Source organism: Protopterus annectens, chromosome 9.part0, assembly GCF_019279795.1.
Source record: "Protopterus annectens isolate FY-2018-M chromosome 9.part0, PAN1.0, whole genome shotgun sequence".
NCBI lineage: Eukaryota > Metazoa > Chordata > Ceratodontiformes > Protopteridae > Protopterus > Protopterus annectens.
The window spans coordinates 1577959975-1577973263 of record NC_056743.1 but is presented as its reverse complement, the minus strand read 5'-3'; positions in this window follow the sequence as shown (position 1 = coordinate 1577973263).

Below are 13289 nucleotides of genomic sequence, written 5' to 3'. Positions count from 1 at the left end.
GAAAATGAACATTTGGGGTAGAATGTTGGCAGAATGGTTAAGGGGCTTACCTTATAAGCACAAGGTATAGGGTCTGATTCTTACATGAGACAGTTGGCTAGGTTTAAAATGGCCCACACAGGCAAGTAGTCTAGTATAAATCTATGAACCTATAATAATTTATACTCAGTTTTAGGATTTAGTTCAATTAATGCCAATTCAGACTCTATGAGATATGGTTAGCAAGTTGGAAATGCTATAAGCAATTTTAAGTTGTTACAGAACTTCAGTAGTGGTGTCTGTAATTGTGAAAAGTGAGAGAGTTATCCAATAATATATCTAGATTTTTTGTTAAGTAGTTTTTTCTAGAGGCTCCTTTAGCTGTTTAAAACTTTCATTTAAAGGCTCACTGCTGCTTTTCAGCTGTGAGAAACATTTCTGCAGTTTGTTTGCCACCCTCCCTCCCTGTTGGTATAGTGTTTTTATAGTTGGTGGCTTTGCAGTTGCCCGCCCCTAGTGTAAATTTGATCTGGGACCCTCCTCCCAGTCTAGTGTCATTACCTCATTCTACCCAGTACAGGGAGAACATTTGAGAAGGCCAATCAGCTTAGTTTCTGCTACTCCATTCTCTCTTTCCTTTCTCTCTTTCCACTTAAAAAAAAATAAATAAATAAATAAAATTACCTACTTTTACTGTATTTGTGTTTCTTCCTACTTTATTTTGCTTTTGCGTCATCTTAAAAGTACTCAATTGTATTTATTACTGCTTGGTGTAACTCATTCTAAGCCTTTTAGTCTAAGCACTTGGGCTACAGACCAGTTCTTTTACATTAAGAAGGTTTGTGGTCTGCATTGTAGTGACAGAACAGGTAGCTTACATCCTTCTAAGTTAGGAACTGCTGATTGAGGGCTCAGTGTCTGTTATTCTAAAAGTGTATTAATTCTGGTTTAAGCACTTGGGCTTCAGGCCAGTTATTTTACATTAAGAGGGTTTGTGGTCTCCACTCTTGTGGGTGGAGAGGCTGGACTCTGCCCTTCTGAGCTGGGAATTTCTGGTTAAAGGCTTATAGTGCCTGCATATTTGAACTGCTTCTTACTGAAATTGGTACACCTTGTTTGCTGTAGCATAGACTAGATCCAGGCCTGCTGAATCTAACTTTGTTTGTATAACTTCAGCACTAATCCAGGCATTCTTTAAAGTATTCAATTGTATTTATTACTGCTTGGTAGTAACTTGATTAAAGTGTAGCTATCATTCTAAGTCTTTTGGATTAAGCACTTGGGCTTCAGACCAGTTGCTTTACATTAGGAAGGTTTGTGGCCTGCACTGTGGTGGCAGGACAGGTAGCTTACATCCTTCTAAGTTGGGAACTGCTGATTGAGGGCTCAGTGTCTGTTATTCTAAAAGTGTATTCATTCTGGTTTAAGCACTTGGGCTTCAGGCCAGTTATTTTACATTAAGAAGGTTCGTGGTCTGCACTCTTGTGGGAGGAGAGGCTGGACTCTGCCCTTCTGAGCTGGGAATTTCTGGTTAAAGGCTTATAGTGCCTGCATATTTGAACTGTTTCTTACTGAAATTGTTACACCTTGTTTGCTGTAGCATAGACTAGATCCAGGCCTGCTGAATCTAGCTTTGTTTGTATGTTTGTTGTTTGCTTGCTTGTTATTTCCCTGAAACGCTAATTTCACCTAAAATGTGGCTTTTCAGCGCTTCTGTGGATCCCTAGTGATATCTGCATTGCTTACTGTACTTATTTCCTTGTTTCACTTGAAAGAAAGTTACTGTTTGTCATTTTTGCATTTAAGTTACCTGTAACACATTGCATTTAAGTTACCTGGCACTTGCTCACTAAGTCAGCATTAAAAAATTAAAAGCACTACACCCTCACAAACTCCCCTTGAGTACCTTGTTCCCCATTGGCCCTTTTTTCAATTATAAAGGAATTCCCAATACTATTCTAGCATGTCCAAAGGTCAGTTGTCAATCTCCTCTCCGGTCCAGCTGGTGAATCTGGCAATCTTGAGGCAATGTTACAACTGCCTCATGTACACAGACAACCCTCTCCTCCTCCCAACAAATTCCAACACATGTGAGAGATGCAACCATATAGCCAAACTGGAGGCTAAGCTCTTTCAAATCAGTACTGGCGTAACCAGTCAGGAGGAGAAGGAAACCACACTCACTACAATTCCAGTCTTACATAGACCTACCACGACAGCAAACCAAACACATAAACACACAAAAACATACTCGGAGGCTCTAAATAAAAATCTGCCTAAGCAGCAGAGACCTCCAAAGCAGACACCCAAGCAACCGCTACCCCAAAACAAAACACGTGCAACACATAGCTCACAAAGCCAGTGTGCCAAACAGTCACAGCCCTTAAGGCTGAACAACACACCTGATACACTTGTAATAGGTGACTCTATCGTCAGGCACACTGACGTCCCGCTTACCAGGCTGAACAAGGAGAAGGTCACGGTGAGCTGTCTGTCGGGCGCTAGGATCCCCCACATAACACAAGCAAGCACTCAGGTCACTCCAAGGCAAGTACAAATATGACTCAGTTATTGTCCATGCTGGTGTGAATGACCTGAGACGTACCTCCCTGGACTACATGAAAAGAGACATAGAGGAGCTCTCTGAGCATGTAGCCCAGGCCGGTATGACCCTGACCTTGAGTAGCATCTTACCTCACCAAGAATGATGCCACAATATGAAGACAAGATGATCAATTTCAACAATTGGCTTAAGTATTGGTGTCATTCAAAGGGGATCCAATGCCTGTCAGCCTGGGATGACATGCTCGACAAGTCACGATACTTCGCTAGGGACGGCTTGCACCTGTCACCCCTGGGCTTTCGGATGTTGGCAAAGGCTCTTGCTACCACCATAGTGCCTTTTTTAGGCAAGGCTCAAAAGACAAACCCACCTCCATAGGTATCACAAGGGATAAGAAACTAAGAGTAATGCTACTCAACGCCAGAAGTCTAAACCTCAAGATGCACGCAATCGAAACTCTCCTTAGCATGGAGAACATCGATATCTGTGCAGTAACAGAAACCTGGTTCAAGGCTCCTGAGAGCACCCCAGCACTACCAGGTTAAACCTCATACCATGCTTTTCGGCCCCAAAACTTGGACCGAACCACAAAAGGAGGGGGAGTATCAATATTCGTCAAAGATACCCACACCTTCAGGTTGGTGGCACAGCACGAAGCATCAGAGACTATCCATGTGCAACTAACAGTGGGTAAAACTGCCTTCCAGTTTATAGCATGCTACAGACCACCCTCCCAAACCCAGGAACCCCACTCGGCCTTCCTGCGAGCACTGGAAAATATGAAGTTCTCTCCAAACACCATTATATTGGGCGACTGACTTCAACTACCCAAACATAGACTGGGAGCATTACTCTAGCTCCAACACATTAGCCCAAAGGTTCCTAGAATTTATAAACTCAAATGCTATGGAACAACTTTTTAACACTCCCACAAGAGGGGAAAACATACTGGACCTGATCATCACCAAGATGGGGCCTCTATGCTCCAGACCAGAAGTGTATCCCTCACTGGTAAGATCAGACCATAAACTAATCTCACTGGATATTCACATCCCGACCCCACCCCCTGCCCAGAAAACCACAGTGAAAAACTTCTTTAAAGCAAATTTCACACTCCTCAAAACCGAGGTGGAATCCTTCAAAGCCCCCGGGCCTGTGGAAAATACAGCCCAGACAGCAGAATCCTTTATAAATGCATTCTATGAACACCTTCAGGAATGCATGGATCATGCAATCCCAAATAAAACCAAGACCAAATCCTCCAAAGGCAGGCGTCCTGTCTGGTGGACCCCAGCCATAAACAAACTATACAATAGAAGGAGGAAGCTACTACATGATAGAGCAAAATCCCAAAAGGGAAGGCATCTCTGATCAGTATTAGCAAAAACTACGGGCACTCATAAAATCGTCTAAGGCCAGCTTGAGAGAAAAATTGCACAGGACACTAAGGATAATCACAAGGCTTTCTTTAGTTATGTTAGGAACCTGGGTGGGAATTCCCAGATATGCTCAGAATTAGTCCAAAATGACAAAAATACACGAACCCACAGACATTGCCAACATCCTAGCTGACAGGTTCAGCGCAAACTTCTCCCCACCAAAAGGGCAAATATCTATCCCAGCAGAGTGCTGCCCCCTTGACATCTCAGATGCTCAGGTAAGAGCTGCCCTCTCCAAAGCAAAAAACACAGCATCAATGGGACCAGATGGTGTCCCGGGCTGTGTCCTACATGAACTCCAAGAAGAGCTAAACCCAAACATAAAACTACTGTTCAATCTCAGCTTTACTACAGGATATGTACCCAAACAGTGGCATACAGCAACAGTGGTCCCTCTCCACAAAGGTGGTGCCTCAACGGATCCTGGAAACTATCGTCCCATGACCCTGACTAGCTTGGTCTGCAAAGCTATGGAAAGGATCATCATGGACCTCATAAATAAAGATATTGGGGACCTACAGACACTGGATCCTACCCAGTTCGGCTTTGTTAAGGGCAGATCCTGCCTCTTAAACCTGGTCAATTTCTTTGAAACAGTCACCAAGGCCATTGACGAGGGGAAGGTGGTCCACACAGCCTACCTGGACCTCGCAAAAGCCTTCGATACAATACCCCACTCGGGCATTATAGATAAGCTCACCAGCTTAAATATAAACCCCTATGTCACTAGATGGGTTGCAAACTGGCTCAAGGACAGAACCCACATGGTTAGAATTGCTGGAGCCACGTCAGACTCCAAACCAGTTACAAGTGGCATCCCACAAGGCTCAGTCCTGGGACCTCTCTTGTTTGGTATATATTTCTCGGAGGTACAGGCCCACACGGAAGGACTGTGGCTGACCAAGTTCGCAGATGACTGCAAACTGGGCGCCATAATCGACTCTCCAGCTGACACAAGCATCCTCCAAAAGGGCCTCATAGAAACAGACAACTGGTGCCAGAGCCATGGCCTCAAGCTAAATGCCAATAAGTGTATAGTCATCCCCTTTGGCAAAATCAAAGTGCCCACAAATTACCACATAGGTGGTAATCCATTAAGTACAGAAGAAGTAATTAGGGACCTGGGGACCCAAGTTGATAGCAATCTCTCATTTGACAACCACGTGGCCAAAGTGGTTAGAAGAACATTTTATATAGCCCACCTAATCATGAAGGAATTCACATCTAGATCAGGGGAGGTCATCATGCCTCTTTACTCATCCCTCATCAGGCCCATAATTGAGTACAATGCCCCTTTTGGGATGTACCTTACCAGACACCTGCAGCAACTGGAAAGACCCCAAAAGTACCTCACCAAGAGGATCAAAGGGCTCAAACAGATGCCATATGCTGCCCGGTTAAAGAAACTTCAGCTCTACTCAGTGGCATACCGCCTGCTCAGAGGCAATCTGTGCCTGATGTATAAAGCCATGTCCAACCCGGAATTAATGGACATGCTGCACCTCACAAAATCCAAATCCCATCGAGCTACGCGCTCGAGAGACTTGAACCTCAGTACTGAAATAAATAGGACATGGTGGAGGGACAGATTCATAACCCAGAGGCTCCCTTCACTCTGGAATAAAATCCCAGTCCAGATTAGGCAGAGTCCCTCATTGACTCTCTTCAAGAGGAATCTTGATGACTGGATGGGAGATCATAGGTTTACCCCGGGTATCACTTCTGTGTCACTGTTAGACAGAGGCACAGTATACTAACCTCGAAAAAGGGCATAGCAAAATTAATTTAAAATGGGTGGCAAAAGCCAAACACACTCTGGCTAGGCTTATAAATGCCCTAGGGCAGATAGCCTAGTATGAACATATGAACCTATGAACCTATGAAGGAGCCACAATTCCACATGGGTCAGTGATATGATGAGAGAAAATATTTGTTTTTTGAGTTTTCCCAATATATTAAGAGTCAATTTGTTTATACTGCTCTGACATATGACTTTATGTCTGCCAAGCCAGTTACTCCTACTTTTGTAGGTGACATTGGCATTTTATCCTGCAGAATCTTCCTTATCCCATCCCAGATAAACTGAATTAAGAACTTCTGGATATACCTATCTATTATTTGGTATGTGCTGTAAGCAAACACTTAAGACAACACAATACGTTTCATAGCAAATCATTTTAAATGCATTTATACAACCATGGAACGTTACACATATATTTTCCCATGTGTGCACTATAATAAACAGCTCCTGCCATAATGATTCCAAATTACTAGGCAGTACATCACACATAGTATATCTACACTGTAGTTGTTATTTCAAGCCATTGCTGCGTAAGAGACCTTAGGACCATTAATCAAGAAAATCTGCAGAGGCTGATTCATAATGTCTTTGTTTTGTTCTTGTTATCCCTGAGTAAACAAAAAACATTGCTACAGGATCATTTAGCAAGCTCAGATCATTGACTTACCTACTGGTAAATAATAAATAGTATCCATATTCTTCTCCAGCTCATCCTTATGTTTTTTTTTTTCTAAATGCTTGTGCCAAGTGTTTAATGGCCAGCAAGAATAGGGTGAATGGCAACCATGTCTAGTACTTTGAAGTAATGTGAAGGTGTGAAGGCTGCCAGCCTAGCCAGATAGAATTTTGTAGATAATTCTATGTCATTTGTAAATATTAATAACATCCACAGGCTTGGTTTACAAATGTAAAGAGAACTTCCATGGCCTAATCTGCAAGGCCATGGAAAGGATTATCATGGACCTCATCAACAAGGACATCGGCAACCTCCAAACACTTAATCCCACACAGTTTGGCTTCATCAAGGGGAGGTAATGTCTACTAAATTTGGTCGACTTCTTTGAGACAGTTGCCAAAGCCATGGATGAGGAGAAGACGGTGCACACCGCCTACCTTGACCTGGCCAAAGCCTTTGACATGATTCCCCACTTGGGTATAATAGTTAAACTCTCTGAAATAGGCATCAATCCATATGTTACCAGATGGGTAGCAAACTGGCTCACTAATAGAACTCATGTACTCAAAATAGGGGAAGCCACCTCAAGCAGCAGACCTGTAACAAGTGGCGTACCCCAGGGTTTGGTTTTGGGGCCACTATTATTTGGGAGATACTTTTCTGACATGCAGGCCAAAACCAGTGGGCTATGGCTGACCAAGTTTGCAGATGACTGCAAGCCAGTGGTGGCTCCTGCCATCAGGCTGCAGGACTGCGGCCCCCCCTTAGCTGGGGAAAGAAAAGGAAAGAAGTTGAACATTTGAAAAAATAAAATCAAATATTTATTTTTGTATATTTAAACTGGCTGGCTGTTGCTTAGTTGCAATTTTTAGTCCAACTGACTCGCTGTTAGTCCCAGAACTCGAACTGCACATGCTCGATGAGTTCAGTGTTAAAAAAAAAAAGTTTTTATAAATCCGGGCTGCTGTAAAAGCAGTCCAGATTAGGGAGAGAAGGCATTGTGTGATGTCCCAAAGTCTATGTGGTTTTAACTGCAGTAAATTGGAAGGAGATTGGACTGCAACATCCACAGTCATGTAGGTTACATAGATGACTGGATGGCTACTGACTTGTTCTCACTCTCCAGCACAAGAACCAGTCAGTAGCACTGTAGCAGCAGATAGTACTTTCACTTTGGTCAGACGTCAGAGTTCATAACTTTGACTGGGGATTGGATCGGATAAAATAAAATCTTCAAATTCATTCAATCAATTCAAATATAACATCTCGCGCTTCTACTACTTCTGTAAAGAAGACTCAAGGTAATCATGCTTCTTGTTCAGAAAATGCATGTCAAATGCTAAAGTTGTTCTTCTGTTAACTTTTAACATGAAAAAAAACACAACTGTCAGTCTCTTATAAAGGGAGGAAGACAAACACTTGACTTCCATGAAACTGTCTGAGGAATATTTGCTTTTTCTCTGAAAAATAGCAACCTGGAATGTGTTTACAGAAAATAAAAATATGGCAAACTTGAAAGGAGTAAAAAAATTATTATGCTAGTTTTTTTTTTTTTTTTTTAATTGCGTGGCTGTTTGGTGGCATATTGTTTCTGCCTGAAGTCTGTTTTGGTTGATTATAATAAGGAACTGGAGCTGTGTGTATAAGTGTGGGGGATATAGCTGTGGTGAGCTTCTATCGTGCATTAAGTAGATGTTCTTTCATGATCTTTTTGACTGTCTTTTTTGTATTTATTGTGAAACATTTATTTATAAGTTGTTACCAGACCTGAAAGGAAAGAGTTTCAGTTGTGGATGCTAGTTACCACCATTCTTAAAACAGGACAAAGAAGAGATGTCATTTGCATTTGTTCAGCAGGCAAATTAACTTACTTGAAATTAGCTTCTCTGTTAGCAAATTATTTAGTCTTCTTGTCTGATACTGATAGCATCTTCATAGTCCAGTGCATTTGCATTATAGTTGTGTTTTATTTTTACAACAAGTTATGAGACTTGTCTTCCCTTTATCTGCCCTAGTTGTGTAGAAAATCTTAGATTTTTGCCACACTGCCTGACTGATCAGGAGGGAAAAACAATTCAAACCACAGCCAGCTGTACAAATAATGCCATGTACATGTTCTGTTTTATTAGTTTATTAGTATATTGGTTATGGGAATCTGTAAAACAAGACTTCTGTCAACAGTAAGCCAGTATTCAAATGTTGCTAATGGAACATTATTTTGGATGGTATATCAATAGCTGTATCTCATAATACTGAGAACTGGACAGTACTGACATCAAACACTGTACAAGAGAAGATGTAATTAGTTTTTTTTTTGCAAATTCTAGTGTAAAAATACATATATCTGTGTTGCAATTGTTATATTTTTGGGTCATTTTAAAATCTTGTCTTGGTTAATATGCACCTGTCAAATGCTAAAATAGAGTGGCGAGCAGCAAATCCTCTGAAATATAAACTGCCAAAAACTGTATATTTTCCTCCTTCCTTGGTGGCCGTGATATGTATAAACTTCAGTTTTACAAAGTATGGTATCCACCACTAACAAAACCATTTCAAAATGTTATTGTTAACCCCACTGTGTTTTGTTGGTTTATTGTCAGCTGCATTTTCTTTACAATTACATTGCAATTCTATATGTTCTACATCAGACTAAATTATTTAAAACAGTGTCAATATAATATTCAGTACTTTAATATTACTGTCATATATATTGCTGTTTAAAATCAATGTGTGTCTTTTTGGCACTTTTCACAAAAAGTCTTTTTACTGGGATGATAGCATGGGTCCCTTCAAATTATCTCTCATATGCTCCCAGTTATTCTGTTTAGGGGGTAATATATAATTATTGCCCATGGGATGGATTATTTTCAGCAAAAAAAGGGAAATTGGCTAGGATTAAAATGACCCAAAAGGGAAGCTAGCCTAGTGCTTTCCTATAACCTATAAAAATGTGTATTGTAGAGAAAGAACAGTATTACTTTTTTCTGGCAGATAAGCCATAAGACAATGTACACTACCTGCATCAAGATGGTTTTGTTTTCTTACAGCTGTTAAGTGTATCCCTGAGATTTTGATTTGCTTCCATGAGCTACATATTTTTATATAATAAGTTAAATTTGGTATGTAGATAATTTACTAATAAAAGCAGTTATCAAAGCGTACATCATTCCCATGATGGTCTTCATTACTTGCAGAAAGAAGTTTGATAGCTGCAGTAGCCACTCTAAAATATAGCTCAGAGTGGCATATTCATACTGCCGTTTTTTCTACCAGCCCAATAATATTTATGACCACAGACAATTTTCTTTTTATAAACATATAGTACAGCTATGAAACCCAACTAAATACAAGCAAATGCCAGATAATGTGTACAGAGTGCCAGAAACTGCAGTAAACTGATATAGTATCATGTGAGTATTGTCACATACCTGTATATATGCATGCATGGTACATTGCAGGTAATTTCTCAGGATTCACATTAGAAAGGGGAAACAGAAGGTTAATTCAATTCTGTTGCACAATATTACTAAAAAGTTAACACACTAAGTAATGTAAACATGAAATAGCAATACATCACCTTTATGCCTTTTTTTTGTAAAGTAATTTTAGTGTAATGTGTAGTGTGATAAATGTTACCTTTCTATGTGGGTAATCCAGGTAAAGCCTGCATTATCCTCACATATAACACAGACTTGATCAAATGTATTTCTTAAAAAAAGATTTCATTATTATATAATATGCACACACACACACACACACACACACACACACACACACACACACACACACACACACACACACACACACAAGCAAACGTTTTGTAACACATTTTCCATTTTCTTCCACCAATCCTGTTAGTTTCTGCTATCTTTGCCTCAGAATCACTTCAAAAGCGCATATGTGTTGTGAGTGCATCTATTTGTGTACACATTTTTGCATCAGATTTTTGGTCCGTTTTTCATAAAATTTTTTCTAGCAAGTTAGTGGCAAATTATTAAAAACTGAAGTTAGAAAATAAAGACAGACATTTGAGTTTCAGATTTCATACTCTTCAAAAAATTCATACTAATGCAAGACCTACTATTCTATTATCTTTCTAAATTTATAAGAGCAATATTTAAAAATTGTCTTTATTTTGGGCCTTTGTCCCACTTCTATTTATGGCTTTGTCCAGATTTCTTGCTCTGAGTTTGAGAGGTATGACAAATGTGTCAGCCACAGACATTTCAAATTGTGACATACTTGTCGCACCCCACTCCCCCATGTAGTGACTCTGGATGTGTTCATGCAAGGCAAGGAACAGTTATTGAGTGCAAGTGTGCATAGTATCCCCCCATCCAAGGTAGACGCAAGTACTACAGTGGCTTTTCATCTGTCCTTGATTTTGCAGAATGTTCTGGTTTTCTGTTATATTTTTATACTGTTGATTTATGCTTCTTATTATTCAAAAAATGCATGTTTTTGCAGTGCCTGTTACTTTTTGTTTAAGTAGCAATGTTTTAATTGCCATCAAGTAAGCTTGTCTGGGATTGTAAAAAGTGAGTAAGCTTTAATAAGCATACTGTTAAAGAATTACCAACATTGAAAGCCTTTTTGTTGTTGCCATGCAGAGCATATTTACATCACTAGAAAATGTATAAGCCTTAGTACTGAAATGCATATGACAGTATTTTTAATAAAGGACAGGATTACAGTATTTTCAGAAGCTCACATTTGTTGGAGATTTGCACTCATCTTTGCATGATTTACCAGTAAACTAAACAGAATGCCAATCTATCATGTGTGGCCCATAACCTGTGCTGTAATCCTTTAAGCAATTTATCTTGAGCTTGTTTCTTGTTTGCTGTTCAGTTTTTACTTTGATCATGTTTTCCCCATGAAACAAGTAGATAGTTGTCAGGCAGCAGGTCTTTTTTGGATAAGAAACATTTTTACAAGTGGGGGTATCACAGAGATTGCTACTTTCAGCATGTTACTTGGTACTTTTATAAAGCTGAATATAAATTATAATTAGAACTGCAGTGCAAGGAGAAGTGATTTGAGTTGAGTGTTGCTTGTTTTTTTATATTTGATTTTGACTGGCATTCCAGTAATGTATTTAAAAAGTATTTTTTCATGCCTTATAACCTTTTTGTTTCCATCTAGATATTAAGTAAGCTGTCATGTAGCCAATGCATTGAAATATGTTTTTTCTTCTATACTTCATTTTGTTTTGATTGGACTCTCATAATTATGGTTTGTCACCCAGGGCAGTGTATTTAATGGAAGTCCCAGTTTTTGTAGTTTTGAGCATAGTTCCACCCCTTTCTAATTGGTCACACCCCTTCACATTGGCCCAGACCATTCAACTCTTGCCTGCAGCCCGCCTTTGATTTGAAGTCACCAGACACCACTGCTGCAAGCTGGGTGATGTCATCAATTCCCCTTGTGATGTGGACATCCTCCAAGAGGGTCTCACTCAGACAAACAACTGGTGCCAGAAACATGGCCTCAAGCTGAATACCAAAAATGCATCATCATCATCCCCTTTGGGGAGAGTGACATCCCCACAAATGATCACAATAATAACAGCATTCTAAGCACTCAATCAGTTGTGAGGAATTTGGGAACCCAGGTTAATAGCAACCTGATTTGACCACCATGTTGCTTCCATTGTACGGAAAGCCTTCTACATGGCCCACCTCATAAGTAAGGGTATCTCATCCAGGGACAAGTAGGTAATAACATCCCTATATTCTTCACATATAAGACCCATTATTGAGTACAATGCTCCTTTTGGCATGTACCTTGCAAAGCACATGCAGCAGCTGGAGAGACCACAGAGGTTCCTCACCAGGAGAATCCAGGGTCTCAAGCATCTACCATACACAGATAGGCTAAAAGCCCTATCACTCTACTCAGTTTCATACAGACTCCTCAGAGGTGACCTCTGTCTGGCATATAAGACGTTCACAGATTCCACCTTGATGGGACTGCTGCATATCCGCAAGTCAAGTTCCACTCGAGTAACCCGCACGCGTGACCTCAACCTGGTCTATGACATCAACAAGACTTGTTGGGGGGACAGGTTTGTGTCCCAGAGACTCCCCCATCTATGGAATAGACTCCCTCTTCACATCAAGAAGAGTACCTCTTTACCCCTTTTTAAGCACAACCTGGATAACTGGATGGGAAACAGAAAATATACCCCTGGGATTCCACCCATGTCCCTGCTGGACAGGAGCATTGGGTGCTGATTTGTCTAAACATGGGCTAAACCATTGGCTAGGCTTATAAGGGCCTCAGGGCCAATAGTCTAATAACCTCCTATGAGCCTATGATCCTATGATTAAACTTATTTTACTTAGCTTCAAAAATGTAACCACAGTGCACTCTGTTGGAAGAAAGCTGATAAGTCAAACATTGTATGACTGTTTGATCTCAAGCTCGGAGACAAGATGTCTGGACTAAGGAATTTTTTCTATTGTCTTAGGACAAGAATTAATTACTAGATTTTAAATGTAAAATGTCTTTTATTGCTGTGGGTTCCTGGCAGCTGCAAGATCAAAGAAATGTTAACATTTTAAGTTCTGTGAGTCTGGAAAACTAAACCAGAGAAGTGTCAAGAGTGATGGAGTGTGAAATGACTTAGCAGTACTGTGGTATCAATTTAATACTTTCTCAGAGCGAGAGAGAGGATTGAGCATTTTGGATTTTGTCTAACCTGTTAACAACTCACCAGCACTTGCTCGCTCTGTAAGATATTTATTTAGACCAGTGATTTCTCTTAGAGATAGATAGAATATAGCCAAGTTAGTTGAGCTGTTTCCTATATCTATGTAAGGCTATCCT